We start from the raw sequence: 14,126 nt of genomic DNA on the forward strand, positions 1-14,126 counted from the left end.
AGATTCACCACCTTCTGAGTGAAGAAACTACTCCTTATCTCAGTCTTAAATGGTCCACCCCTTGTCCTTAGGTTATGTCCCCTGGTTTTAGACTCACCAGCCAGCAAAGCATCTTATTCACCTTCTCATGACCTGTAAGAATTTTGTATGTTCTTTGAGGTCACAACCCCGCATTCTTCAAATCTCGAGGGAATACAGACCCAGTCTTCTCAATATCTTCTCATAAAACAATCTACCATCCCAGGAATTAATCTGGTGAACCTCTGTTGCACCCCTACAGCAAGGAAAATCCTTCCTTGGATAAGGGGAGCAAAACTGCACACAATACTCCAGATGAGGTCTCCGTTTCCCTGTATGCCAGCTTTTAGTGAATCATGAACAAGGACGCCCATAATTCCAAACCCCTCTAAATTTAAGAATTAGTCTGCCGTCTTGATTTTGGCACCAAAGTAAATAACCTGTGCTTATTCACATTATATTCCATCTTCCATGTTTATATTCCAGCTGCCATGTTCTTAATCTCGTCCATTCATTTGGCCTGTCCAAGTACTCTGAAGCCTCATTGCGTCCTCCTCACAACTTCATTCCTACCAGTTTGGCGTCATTCTCAAATTTGGATATATTACAATTGGTCTCTACATCCAAATCATTGATGTAGAATTTGAAAAGCTATGGACCTAGCACGGATCTTAGCAGAACCCCATTATTAATAGCCTGCCATCCTGAGAATGATCCGTTTATTCCAACTCTCTAATTTCTGTCTGATCGTCAATTCTCAATCCACACTATTATGTTTCCCTCAATACCATGCGCTCCAATTTTATTTACTAACCTGCTGTGCGACTATAATAATAATAATCTTTATTAGTTTCACAAGTAGACTTACATTAACGCTGCAATTAAGTTACTGTGAATATTCCCTATTCGCTACACTGTGGCGCCTGTTCGGGTACACTGGGGGAGAATTCCGAATGTCTATTTCACCGAATAAGCAAGTCTTTTGGGACTTGTGGGAGGAAACCGGAGCACCTGGAGGAAACTCACGCAGACACGAGGAGAATGTGCAGACTCCACAGAGACAGTGACCCAAGCTGGGAATCGAAACCGGATCCATGGCGCTGTGAAGCAACAGTGCTAACCACTGTGCTGCCGTGCCGCCCATAAATGTCCCATGAAATCAAACCCATTTCTCCCACACCAACCTTTGAGCCACACATTACCTCTTTAATCATACTTTTTAATTTAGCCCCGAGCTGCTAATATTCCTTCAGCAAAACCTCTCTTCTTGTTCTACCTATGTCGTTGGTAATTACGTGGACACAACAACTGGATCTATTTTTAAAATAAATTTAGAGTACCCAATTAATTTTTTTCAATTAAGGGGCAATTTAGTGTGGCCAATCCACCTACCCTGCACATCTTTCGGTTGTGGGGGCGAAACCCACGCAAACACGGGGAGAATGTGCAAAGTCCACACCGACCGTGACCCAGAGCCGGGATCGAACCTGGGACCTCGGTGCCGTGAGGCAGCAATGCTGACCACTGCACCACCATGCTGCCCAAACAACTGGATCTTTACCCTCCCACTCCAAGTTCCTCTGCAGCCCAGATGAGATACCACGAAACCAAGCACCAGGCAAAGCAACACAACCTTCGGGACTCTCTATCCTGGTCACAGAGAACAGAGTGTCTATTCGCCTAACTATACTATCCCCAATTGCTCTTTCTTCCCCACCCCCACACCCCCATTTGAATGGCTCCCTGTACCATGATGCTGTGGCCAGTATCCTCAGCCTCCCTCCGGTGCCATCCCTGTCCACATAGGGGACAATAATCTCAAACCTGTTGGACAAGGCTCCTGCAACCCTACCTCCTAGATTCCTCTACCTGCCTCACTTGCAGCCACACCGTCTCTGACCACTGGCTGAATTAAAGTTGGTTAGTCTAAGGAGTGTGACTGCCTCCTGAAATGCAGCATCCAGTTACCTCTTCCCCCCTTCCTGATGTGTCACAGCGTCCGAAGCTCAGAATCCAACTCATCAACTCTAAGACCGAGTTTCTCAAGCAATCAACACTTACTATAGATTTAATCGCTGGGAACCACAATGGGGTCCACCAGCTCCCACATCATGAAGGAACAACACATCACCTGGCCTTGCATCTATATTTTATTTAATTTGTGTTTTTTTTTTAATTTAAGCTAATTTGAGTCTTTCCAATCTGTAAAATATTTCTCTTTTTTTCCTTTAATCTGAAAGCAATTTAGAATAGGTCGTGCAAATTAGGGTTTACTTACAGCCAATGAACATATCATTTTCCTCTGACGTCACTCTGGATTGTTTTTCAAATTCAGCCCGCTGCCAGAGTATAGGCGTCCCTCCCAGCTCCTACTCTTTTAAAATCTCCGCTCCGACTCTTGGCTCCCGCTCATTTTAAGTCTTCGCTCTGATCTCAGTTCTCGCTCTTTTTAAATCTTACAAAAGCCTTCTGAAAATCCAAATGCACCACATCCAGTCGTTCTCCTTTATGTTGCCAATAATATGCTTACACACTCCCAAGCTTTTCAAACATGATTTCCGTTTCATAAATTCATGTTGACGCTGGCCATTCCTTTCTAAATGTCCAGTTAGCATATCCCTAAAAATAGATTCTAACATTTTCCCTACTATTGATGCCAAATTAACAGGCCTGTTGTGCTCCATTCTCCCTCTTCCTCCCTTAAAGAGTGGGATTGCGGACTTCCGGTTGCGGCTAGGACTTCCGGTTGCGGCTAGGACTTCCGGTTGCGGCTATGCCTAGGTAGGTCGCACGTTCGGCAGCTCCCACCAGGAACGGACTTTTGGGCTCTTCAGAGGGGCCCCAACGGCAATTGCTCGACGGCTTCCAATGTGGGAAGGTGACAGCAAGGTCCCCCCGACATTATATGGATTGGACCAGGAGTGGAGCGGTTTAAAAAAAGTGATCCTGGTGCAGCGAGAAGTGCGAGGGAGGAAAAGCAAGATGGCGGCAGGTGGAGACCAAGCAGCATGGGCGCAGTGGTCGCAGGAGCAGCAGGGGTTTCTTAAACGCTGCTTTGAGGAGCTGAGGACAGAAATGCTGGCGCCAATGAAGGCGGCGATTGAGAAGCTTGTGGAGACCCAGAAGGCCCAAGGGGCGGCGATCCGGGAGGTGTGGCAAAAAGCCTCGGAGAACGAGGACGAGATCTTGGGCCTGGCGGTGAAGGTGGAGGCGCACGAGGCGCTGCACAAGAGGTGGGCAGAAAAATTCGAGGACCTGGAGAATAGGTCGAGGAGGAAGAATCTTTGGATTCTGGGTCTCCCTGAAGGAGTGGAGGGGCCCGATGCCGGGGCATATATGAGGATGATGGTCAATTCGCTGATGGGGGCGGGAGCTTTCCCAAGGCCCCTGGAGCTGGATGGGGCTCATCGGGTCTTGGCAAGGAGACCCAAAGCCAACGGGCTGCCAAGGGCTGTAGTGGTGAGGTTCCACCGCTTTATGGACAGAGAGTGTGTCCTGAGATGGGCCAAAGAAGACCGGAGCAGCAGGTGGGAGAACACGGAGATCCGAATTTACCAGGACTGGAGTGTGGAGGTGGCTAAGAAGAGGGCTGGTTTTAACCGGGCTAAGGCGGTGCTCCATCGGAAGGGGGTGAAGTTTGGGATGCTGCAGCCAGCGCGATTGTGATTCACGTTCCAAGATCGGCACCACTATTTTGAAACGCCTGATTAGGCATGGAACTTTATCCAGACTGAAAAGTTGGACTCAAACTGAGGGTTTGTCGTGGGGGAATGTTTACTGTGTTTACTGCATTTACTGCGTTTGGGGAATGTTCTTTTTGTTTGAGTGCTGGGTGGGGATGGGTGAATGGATTTGATGTGGGGGCTGTGGGAGAGTGTGGGCGTCGGTGTTGGAGGGGCAGGGCCCCACTGAGGAAGAGGGGGGTGGAGGCCCGGGGATGGGGAGTTGGGGTAAGGCCGCAAAACGGAACTGCGCCAGAGGGGGCGGGGCCGGCTCAGGAAAGTGCGGGCTTTTTCCCGCGTTAGGGAAAGATGGGGGCGGGACCGTGGGATGAAGGGCGGTGCTGGAGAGGAGCGCACACTGACTGCCAAGGGATGGGGGGATTCTCACACTGGGGGGGGGTTGATGGCATGGCGGGAGAGGCCGGGGTCAGCAGGAGTCAGCTGACTTACGGGAGTGTCATGGGGGGAGCAAAATGGCTAGATGAGTATCTAGTGGGGTGGGGGGGGTGGGCTGCTTTGCTTCTGCATTGGCCAAAGGGGAGCTGGAAGTAGGAGAGGTAGTCGGGGCGGGGGTCCGCCGCCTGGGGGACTGGAGGGTGCGGGAGGCGTGGGCACGTGGCTGGCCTAGAAAAGGAGATGGCTAGTCGGCAGGGGGGCGGGGGCCGGGTCGCCCTCTGATCCGGCTGATAACTTGGAATGTGAGGGGCCTGAACGGGCCGGTCAAGAGGGCCCGGGTGTTCGCACACTTAAATGGACTTAAGGCAGACGTGGTTATGTTCCAGGAGACACATCTGAAGGTGGCAGATCAGGTTAGGCTGAGAAAGGGATGGGTAGGGCAGGTCTTTCATTCAGGGCTGGATGCGAAGAACAGAGGAGTTGCAATACTGGTGGGGAAGTGGGTGTCGTTCGAGGCACTGAATATTGTAGTGGAAAATGGAGGTCGATATGTGATGGTGAGTGGTAGGTTGCAGGGGGTGCAGGTGGTACTGGTGAACGTACATGCCCCGAATTGGGATGATGCCGGATTTATGAAACGCATGCTGGGTCGGATTCCGGATCTGGAGGTAGGAAGCTTGATAGGGGGGTGGGGGGACTTCAACACGGTGCTGGACCCAGCACTGGACCGTTCTAGGTCCAGGACGGGTAAGAGGCCGGCTGCGGCCAAGGTGCTCATGGGGTTTATGGACCAGATGGGGGGGGAGTGGATCCATGGAGGTTTACCAGGCCGCTGGCCAGGGAATCTTTCTTCTTTTCCCACGTCCATAGAGCCTACTCCCAGAGAGATTTTTTTCATTTTGAGTAGGGTGCTAATCCCGAAAGTGGAGGGAACGGAATATTCGGCCATAACCATCTCGGACCATGCCCCGCATTGGATGGAGCTGGAGTTGCGGAGGAGAGGGACCAGCGCCCGCTGTGGCGCCTCGATGTGGGACTGTTGGCAGATGAGGGGGGGTGCGGGGGTGTATTGAAAGATATTTGGAGGCCAACGACAATCGGGGTAGTCTGGGAGGCGTTGAAGGCGGTGGTCAGGGGAGAACTAATCTCCATTAGGGCCCACAGGGAGAAAAGAGGGGAGGGAGAGGTTGGTGGGGGAGATTTTAAGGATGGACAGGTGTTAAGAGGCCCCCGAGGAGGGGCTTTTTAGGGAGCGATGGAACCTCCAGATGGAATTCGACCTGTTGACCACGGGGAAAGCTGAGGCACAGTGGAGGAAAGAGCAGGGGGCGACGTATGAGTCTGGGGAGAAGGCGAGTCGGATGCTGGCACATCAGCTTCGTAAGATAGAGGCAGCGAGGGAGATTGGTGGAGTTAAGAATAGAGGGGGGAATATGGTGCAGAGTGCGGTGAGAATAAACAAGGTATTTAGGGACTTCTATGGGGATCTGTACAGGTCTGAGCCCCCAGCGGGGGTGGAGGGGATGGGCCGATTCCTAGATCAGCTGAGGTTCCCGAGGGTGGAGGAGGAGGAGGTGGCTGGTTTGGGGGCGCCGATTGGGCTGGAGGAGCTGGTTAAAGGATTGGGGAGCATGCAGGCGGGGAAGGCCCCGGGGCCTGAGGGTTCCCGGTTGGATTTTACAGGAAATACATGGACCTGCTGGGCCCGTTGTTGGTGAGGACTTTTAATAAGGCGAGGGAGGGGGGGGACCTTGCCCCCGACAATGTCAAGGCCGCTGATTTCTTTGATCTTGAAGCGGGACAAGAATCCATTGCAATGTGGGTCATATAGACCGATCTTGCTCCTCAATGTTGACTCTCGGTTGCTGGCGAAGGTGCTGGCTACGAGAATTGAGGACTGTGACCCGGGAGTGATTCATGAGGACCAGACAGGATTTGTGAATGGTAGGCAGCTAAATGCAAATGTGCGGAGGCTCCTCAATGTGATGTAGTGGCAGCTATGGACGCGGAGAAGGCCTTTGATCGGGTGGAGTGGGAGTATCTTTGGGAAGTGTTGCGGAGGTTTGGGTTCGGGGAGGGGTTCATCAGTTGGGTCAGGCTGCTATATACAGCCCCGGTGGCGAGTGTGGCTACGAACCGGCGGACGTCGGAGTACTTTCAGCTGTACCGGGGGACGAGGCAGGGGTGCCCCTTATTCCCCTTGATGTTTGCACTGGCAATTGAGCCGCTGGCCATGGCACTGAGGGAGTCCAGGAAATGGAGGGGACTGGTCCGGGGGGGAGAGGAACACCAGGTGTCGTTGTATGCCGATGACCTGTTGTTGTATGTTGCGGATCCAGTGGAGAAGATGGAGGAGGCAATGCAGATCCTCAGGGAGTTTGGAGACTTTTCGGGGCATAAACTCAACGTAGGGAAGAGTGAGCTCTTTGTGGTGCATCCAGGGGACCAGGGAAGGGGGATAGACAAGCTACCGCTGAAGAGGGCGGAAAAGAGCTTTCGGTACCTCGGGATCCAAGTAGCTAGGAATTGCGGGGCCCTGCACAAGCTCAATTTGACGTCGTTGGTGGAGCAGATGGAGGAGGATTTTAAAAGATGGGATATTTCCGCCACTCTCACGAGCGGGTAGGGTGCAGTCGGTCAAAATGACGGTCCTCCCGAGGTTTCTCTTTGTGTTCCAGTGCCTTCCCATTATGATCCCCAAGGCCTTTTTCAAATGGGTAAGCCGGAGCATCATGGGATTTGTGTGGGCGAATAAGACCCCGAGGGTGAAGAGAGTGTTTCTGGAGCGTAGCAGGGACAGGGGGGGGGCTGGCGCTGCTGAATTGGTGTGGCTATTATTGGGCAGCCAATGTGGCGATGATCCGTAAGTGGGTAATAGAGGGAGAGGGGGCGGCATGGAAGAGACTAGAGATGGCGTCCTGTGTGGACACGAACCTGAGGGCGCTGGTGACGGCACCGCTGCCGCTCTCGCCGACAAGGTCCACCACGAGCCCGGTGGTGGCGGCGACGCTGAAGATCTGGGGGCATTGGAGGCGACATAGGGGTGAGATGGGAGCCTCGGTTTGGTCCCCGATTCGGGAGAATCATCGGTTCGTCCCGGGAAGGATGGATGGGGGGTTTCGGTACTGGCATCGGGCAGGGATTAGAAGAATGGGGGACATGTTCATCGATGGGACGTTTGCGAGCCTAGGGGCGCTGGAGAAGTTTGGGCTACCCCCGGGCAACGTTTTCAGGTACATGCAAGTGAGGGCGTTTGTGAGGTGGCAGGTGAGGGAATTCGTGCTTCCAGCACGTGGGAATCAGGACAGGGTGATTTCGGGTGTATGGGTTGGAGAAGGCAAGGTTTCGGCGATTTATCAGGAGCTGAAGGAAGAGGAGGAGGCCTCGGTGGAGGAGTTAAAGGGCAAGTGGGAGAAGGAGCTTGGGGAGGAGATAGATGAGGGTCTGTGGGCTGATGCCCTGAGTAGGGTTAATTCGTCCTCCTCTTGCGCCAGGCGCAGCCTAATACAGTTCAAAGTTACTCACAGAGCGCATATGACAGGGGCGAGGTTGAGTAGGTTCTTTGGGGTGGAGGACAGATGTGGGAGGTGCTCGGGGAGCCCGGCAAATCACGTCCATATGTTCTGGCCGTGCCCGGCGCTGGATGGGTTTTGGAGGGGTTTTGTGAAGACTATGTCCAAGGTGGTGAACGCCCGGGTCAAGCCGAGCTGGGGATTAGCATTATTTGGGGTATCGGACGAACCGGAAGTGCAGGAGGCGAAAGAGGCCGGTATTCTGGCCTTTGCACCCCTGGTAGCCCGGTGGAGGATTTTGCTACTTTGGAAAGATGCGAAGCCCCCTCGTGTGGAAGCTTGGATCGATGACATGGCAGGGTTCATCATGCTGTAGAGGATAAAGTTTGCCTTGCGAGGGTCTGTGCAAGGGTTCCTCAGGCGGTGGCAACCGTTCCTAGACTAACTTGCGGAGCGTTAGGAGGAGGTCAGCAGCAGCAGCCCAAGGGAGGAGTGGGGGGGGGGGGGGGTTCTTTTGGGGTGGCATTTGGATGAAGGTGGGGGGTTTTCCCTATTTGAATTTTTAAATGTTATATGGGGGGTTATTGTAGATGGGGGAAATCCAATGTATAATTTTTGATTGTTGGTTTCGTGTTTCTTTCTTTTTGTTGGGAGGGAGGTTTTGTTGAAAATTTGTTGAAAAATTTGAATAAATATATATTTTTTTAAAAGAGTGGGATTGCATTTGCTACTTTCCTGTCTGCAGGAGCCTTTCCATTTGAAAGATAACTACCAATGCATCCACCGTCTCTTGAACCACCTCCTTCAAACCCTGGGATGAAGCTCATCTGGCCAAGGGGATTTATCATCAGTCCAGTTAACCTTTGAAGCAGTACCCCTTTACTCATATTAATTTATTTTAGTTCCTCAGTTTTGACAAGCCCCTTGGTTGTCTCGCATTTCTGGGAGATTTTCTAGTATCATCTTCTGTGGGGACAAATGCAAATAAACTTTTTAGTTTCTCTGCCATATCCATTTCTCCACTAGAAATTCTATTGTAATGGGCCACATTTGTCCGTGCTAATTTTTTCCTTTTCATGTAGAAACTTTTACAGTCCACATTTGCTTCTCGCTTGTTTGCATTCATATTCTATTTTCCCTTTATTAATCTGGTTAACAAGATGTAACATGTGGAGTGCCACAGAGATCATTACTAGGATCTCAACTATTTACAATCCATATTCAATGACATGAACAAATGCATGGTTGCTGAATTTGCTGCTGACATAAAGATAGGTAGGAGAGCAAGTTGTGAAGCAGAGCTAAGGAGTCTGAAAAGGGATACAGATGGGTTAAGTGGACTTAAATTGAGAGAGATTGCAGAACTTTATGGTGCAGGGGGATCTGGGTGTCCAGGCACATATAAAAACAATAATTTTTATGAGATGTGGGCACTACTGGCTAGGCCAGCATTTGTTGCCCATCCCTAATTGCCCTTGAGAAGGTAGTGGTGAATTGCCTGCTTGAACCGTTGCAGTCCATGTGGTGCAGGTACACACCCACTGTGCTATGAGAGAGAGAGTTCTAAGATTTTTTCCCGGCAACAGTGAAGGAACGGCAATATATTTCCAAGTCAGGATGGTGAGTGACTTGGAGGAAAACTTCCAAGTGAAGGTGTTTCCATGTGCCCTTCTCCTTCTAGATGGTAATGGTCGTGGGCTGCCTAAGGAGCCTTGGTGAGTTCCTTCAGTGCATCTTGTAGGTGGTACACACTGCTGCTACTGTGCGTCAATGGTGGAGGGAGTGAATGAATGTGGAAGAGGTGTCAATCAAGTGGGCTGCTTTGTCCTGGATGGTGTCAAGCTTTTTGAGTGTTGTTGGATCTGCAAGTGGGGAGTATTCCATTACACTCATGACTTGTGCCTTTTAGACAGTGGACAGACTTTGGGGAGTCAGGAGGTGAGCTACTTGCTGCAGAATTCCTTGCCTCTGAACTGCTCTTCCAGCCACAGTATTTATATGGCTACTCCAGTTCAGTTTCTTGTCAATGGTATGGTACCCCCCCCCCCCCCCCCAACGATGTTGGTTGTGGGGGATTCAGTGATGGTAATACCATTGAATGTCATGGGGGCAATGGTTTGATTCTCTCTTATTGGAGATGGTCATTGCCTGGCACTTGTGTGGAGCGATTGTTACTTGCCACATATCAGCCCAAGCCTGGATATTGGTCAGGTCTTGCTGCATTTGCACGTGGACTGCTTCAGGTCTCTGGAGTTGCGAATGGTCCTGAACATTGCGCAATCATCAGCAAAATCCCAACATCTGACCTTCTCTTGGAAGAAAAGTCATTGATAAAGCAGCTGAAGATGGTTGGGCCTAGAACATTACCCTGAGGAACTCCTGCAGTGATGTCCTTGGACTGAGATGACTGACCTCCAACAACCACAACCATCTTCCTTTGGAGAGTTTTCCCTCTGATTCTCATTGACTCCAGCTTCGCTAGGGCTCTTTGTTGCCATATTCGATCAAATGCTGCCTTGATGTCGAGGGCAGTCACTCTCATCTCACCTTTGAAGTTCAGCTCTTTAGTCTCTTTGGTCCATGTTTGAACCAAGGCTGGAATGAGGTCCAGAGCTAAGTGACCACCCTGGCGGAACCCAAGAGCTTCAGTGAGCAGGTTATAATGTGCCGCTTGATAGCATAGTTGATGACCCCTTCCATCACTTTGCTGATGATTGAGAGTAGACTGATAAGGCAGTAATTGGTTGGGTTGGATTTGTCATGCTTTTTGTGCACAGGACATAAGTGGGCAATTTTCCACATTGCTGGGTAGATGCTGGTTTTGTAGCTGTACTGGAACAGCTTGGCTAGGGACGCGGCAAGTTCTGTAGCACAAGTCTTCAGTACTATTGCTAGAACGTTGTCAGGGCTTATAGCCTTTACGGTATCCAGTGTCTTCAGCCATTTCTTGATATCATGTGGAGTTATCGAATTGGTTAAAGATTGGCATCCTAGTTGCTGGGGACCTCTGGAGGAGACCGAGATAGATTATCTACCTGGAACTTCTGGCTGAAGATTATTGTAGATGTGCTGGCTCCTCCATCATTGAGGATGGGGATATTGGTGGAGCATCCTCCTCCTGTGAGTTGTTTAATTGTCCACGACCATTCACGATTGAATGTGGCAGGACTACAGAGCTTCGATTTGATCTGTTGGTTGTGGGATTGCTTAGCTCTGGTAATCACTTGCTGATTATGTTGCTTGGCATGCAAGTAGTCCTGTGCTGTAGCTTCACCGGGCTGATACATAATTTTTGGTATGCCTGGTGGTGCTGCTCCTGTCATGCCCTCCTACACTCTTCAGTGAACCAGGGTTAATCCTCTCGCTTGGTGGTAATGGTAGAGTGGGGATATGCCAGGTCATGAGGTTACCTGCTGCTGCTGATGGCCCACGGCGCCTCATGGATGCCCAGTCTTGAATTGCTAGCTCTGTTCTGAATCTATCCCATTTTGCACGATGATAGTCAAATAACATGATTGAGGGTATCCATAATGCGAAGATGGGACTTTGTCTCCTGTATCCTATATCCTACCAATACCGTCATGGACAGATGCATCTGCGGCAGGCAGGTTTGTGAAGATGAGGTCTAGTATGTTTTACCCTCTTGTTGGTTTCCTCACCACCTGTCACAGACCCAGTCTAGCCGTTATGTCCTTTAGGACACGGCCGGCTCGGTCAGTAGTGGTGCTATCAAGATACTCTTGGTGATGGACATTGAACATCCCTACCCATGAGGTATCCTTGCCCATGTTTAACCTGAAGCCATAGAGTCGACCTTGAGGTCTCCCAGGGCAACTCCTTCCTGACTGTGGTAGTGGTGTCGGTACGGTATGATCCGTGAGTATGACTATATCAGGCTGTTGCTTGACTATGTAAGACAGCTCTCCACAAGCTCCCAGATGTTAGTAAGGAGGACTATGCTTCACAGAGCTGGGTTTCCAGTGCCTGGGTTGATGCCGGGTGGTCTGTCCAGTTTCTTTCCTTTTAGACTTTGTAGCAGCTTTGATACAACTGAGTGCCTTGCTAGGCCATTTCAGAGAGCATTTAAGATGCTCATTTCAGAGAGCATCTGGAGTCACATTTAGGCCAGACGAGGTGAGGACTGCAGATTTCCTTCCCTAAAGAACATTAGTGAACCAGCTGGGTTTTTTAATGACAATTGACATTAGTTTCATGGTCATCATTAGATTTTTAATTCCAGATTTATTTTATTGGGTTCAATTTCCATCATCTGCCGTGGCGGGATTCGAACCTGTGTCCTCAGAGTATTACTCTGAGTCTTTAGATCACAGTCCAGTGACAATACTACTGTGCCACCACCTCCTCTTCATGAATTACAAAAAGGTAGTATGCAGGTACAGCAAGTTTGGGTGGCACGGTAGCACACTGGTTAGCACTGTTGATTCACAGCTCCCGGGTCGCAGGTTCGATTCCCGGCTTTGGTCACTGTGCGGATTCTGTACATTCTCCCTGTGTCTGCGTGGGTTTCCTCCGGGTGCTCCGGTTTCCTCCCACAAGTCCCGAAAGACGTGCTTGTTAGGTGAATTGGACATTCTGAATTCTCCCTCCGTGCACCCAAACAGGCGCTGGGTGTGGTGACTTGGGGCTTTTCACAGTAACTTCATTGCAGTGTTAATGTAAGGCTACTTGTGACAATAACAATTATTATTATGTGACTACGAAGGCAAATAGAATGTTGTCCTTTAATGCAAGGGGAAGGGAATGTAAAAATAGGAAAGTTTTGCTACAGTTATACAGGGCATTGGTGAGATCATATAGAATTCTGGACTTCTTTCTTAAGAAAGAACTGCATTTGGACCAGTGCAGAAAAGGTTCACTCAACTGATTTCTGAGATGAAGGGGTTGCCTTGTGAGGAAAATTTAGACAGGTTAAGGTCTGTATCCGTTGGAGTTTAGAAGAATAAGAGGTGATCTTATGGAAACATGTAAGATCCTGAGGGGTCTAAACATAATGGATGAGAACTATGGGACACAATTTACAAATAAGCGGTTTCCCATTAAAGGTTAAGATAGAGTGTCATCAGTCTGGAATTCTGTCCTCAAAGAGCATTGGGGACATGATCATTGAATATTTTTAAGGTTAAGTTAGATAGACTCTTGACTGACAAAGGGTATAGGAGTAGACAGGAAGTGAGAGGCCTCGATCTTGCCAAATGGCAGAGCAGGCTTGTGAGGCCAAGTGGCAGAACAGGCTTGTGAGACCGAATGACCTGCTCCCGCACCTAATTCATAGGTTCATATGTCCTGAGGAGAGCACAATTATATGTTATTTTTTGGGGAAATGGATTGTTTGGAACATGTCTTGATAAAGTAAGTCAATGATCTCAAACGTCTATTTCAATCTCTTTTCCAGTGTTTGGAGGAGAAACTGCAGAAATGCAATGAGAACCCATTCCAGGCTTCTGCGGAACATCAGATGTTTGCTGAATTTCTTTTCATTTTGCACCAGATCCACGTTGCTGGGAACAAATAGCAAATTTGCTGAGTAATAGAGAAGATTCTCTGTTGGTGTAATGTTGCACTTACAGCACAGGGCTCTAATCCTACCAAATATGTTAACTTTGTTACACTCCTTTGAATTTCTGTTTTGTGAGAAAATTGAATAAATTGATGCAAAGCCATTCCTATCTTAAAAGGGTCTACTGAAGTAAATGTGGGAATATTGGAGGTAGTATTTATGCTTTAACTTGAGTTGAAGGATATGAATTAACACGTATATCAGATTGATTGACTGTCATTATCATCAAAGCTCTTGCATGAAGAATGGCGTTTATGTAAGGTACTGATGCCCATGAAACTACCTCAACAAGATTCAACCCCTGTATGAGTGGAGGGTAATAGTGGGTTGAGGTCGAAGGTGTGGGAGAATGTGACAAAATACCTTCAGTTATATGTGTAGATCATTTATATGCATGCGTTTATTTATTAATCATAGTCCATTGTAACAGGAGGAAATGATAACAGTAGGAACATTTGTTCCATAAATACTAGCATATGTTATATCCTTTGCCTTTCCCCCAAGATAGCCAGATGTAGTGTTGACAAAGAATATACAATTAAGACGATTGAATCAAAACTAATATATTATTACACTACTAAACTAAAATGAAGTTCACACACACTATTGAGTTATAGATAATAAACTAATGATGCTGAATCTGTACTACAGTATTCAATATTCTATCTAACTATTGAACTACACTATGACTTGACCTTGTGCTATATATCTGTATTCAACTTTCATTCTGCTCTCTCCATGTTCTCCTCAGCTTCTCCCAGAATTCCTAGAGATATCTTATATAGCAAATTAGTAACACCCTCTAGTGTTTGATTTACACATAGATTCAAATATTAATCCTTCATTATACAGACAATATACATATCATTACAGTATACAGTGTCATTTTACAGTTAACAT

General features: G+C 48.8%; 1 protein-coding gene across 2 annotated transcripts in view; it reads left to right on the top strand.

Moving 5' to 3' along the window:
* rbm44 (RNA binding motif protein 44) overlaps window positions 1-13,323 on the top strand; it is a 290,943-nt gene extending 277,620 nt beyond the window's left edge. For both annotated transcript variants that reach the window (XM_072483580.1, XM_072483588.1), the window contains one exon: window positions 13,062-13,323. The gene's annotated coding sequence lies outside the window, so the exon portion shown is untranslated. The remainder of the gene's footprint in view (window positions 1-13,061) is intronic.
* The last annotated feature ends 803 nt before the right edge of the window (window positions 13,324-14,126 follow it).

Source organism: Scyliorhinus torazame, chromosome 2, assembly GCF_047496885.1.
Source record: "Scyliorhinus torazame isolate Kashiwa2021f chromosome 2, sScyTor2.1, whole genome shotgun sequence".
NCBI lineage: Eukaryota > Metazoa > Chordata > Chondrichthyes > Carcharhiniformes > Scyliorhinidae > Scyliorhinus > Scyliorhinus torazame.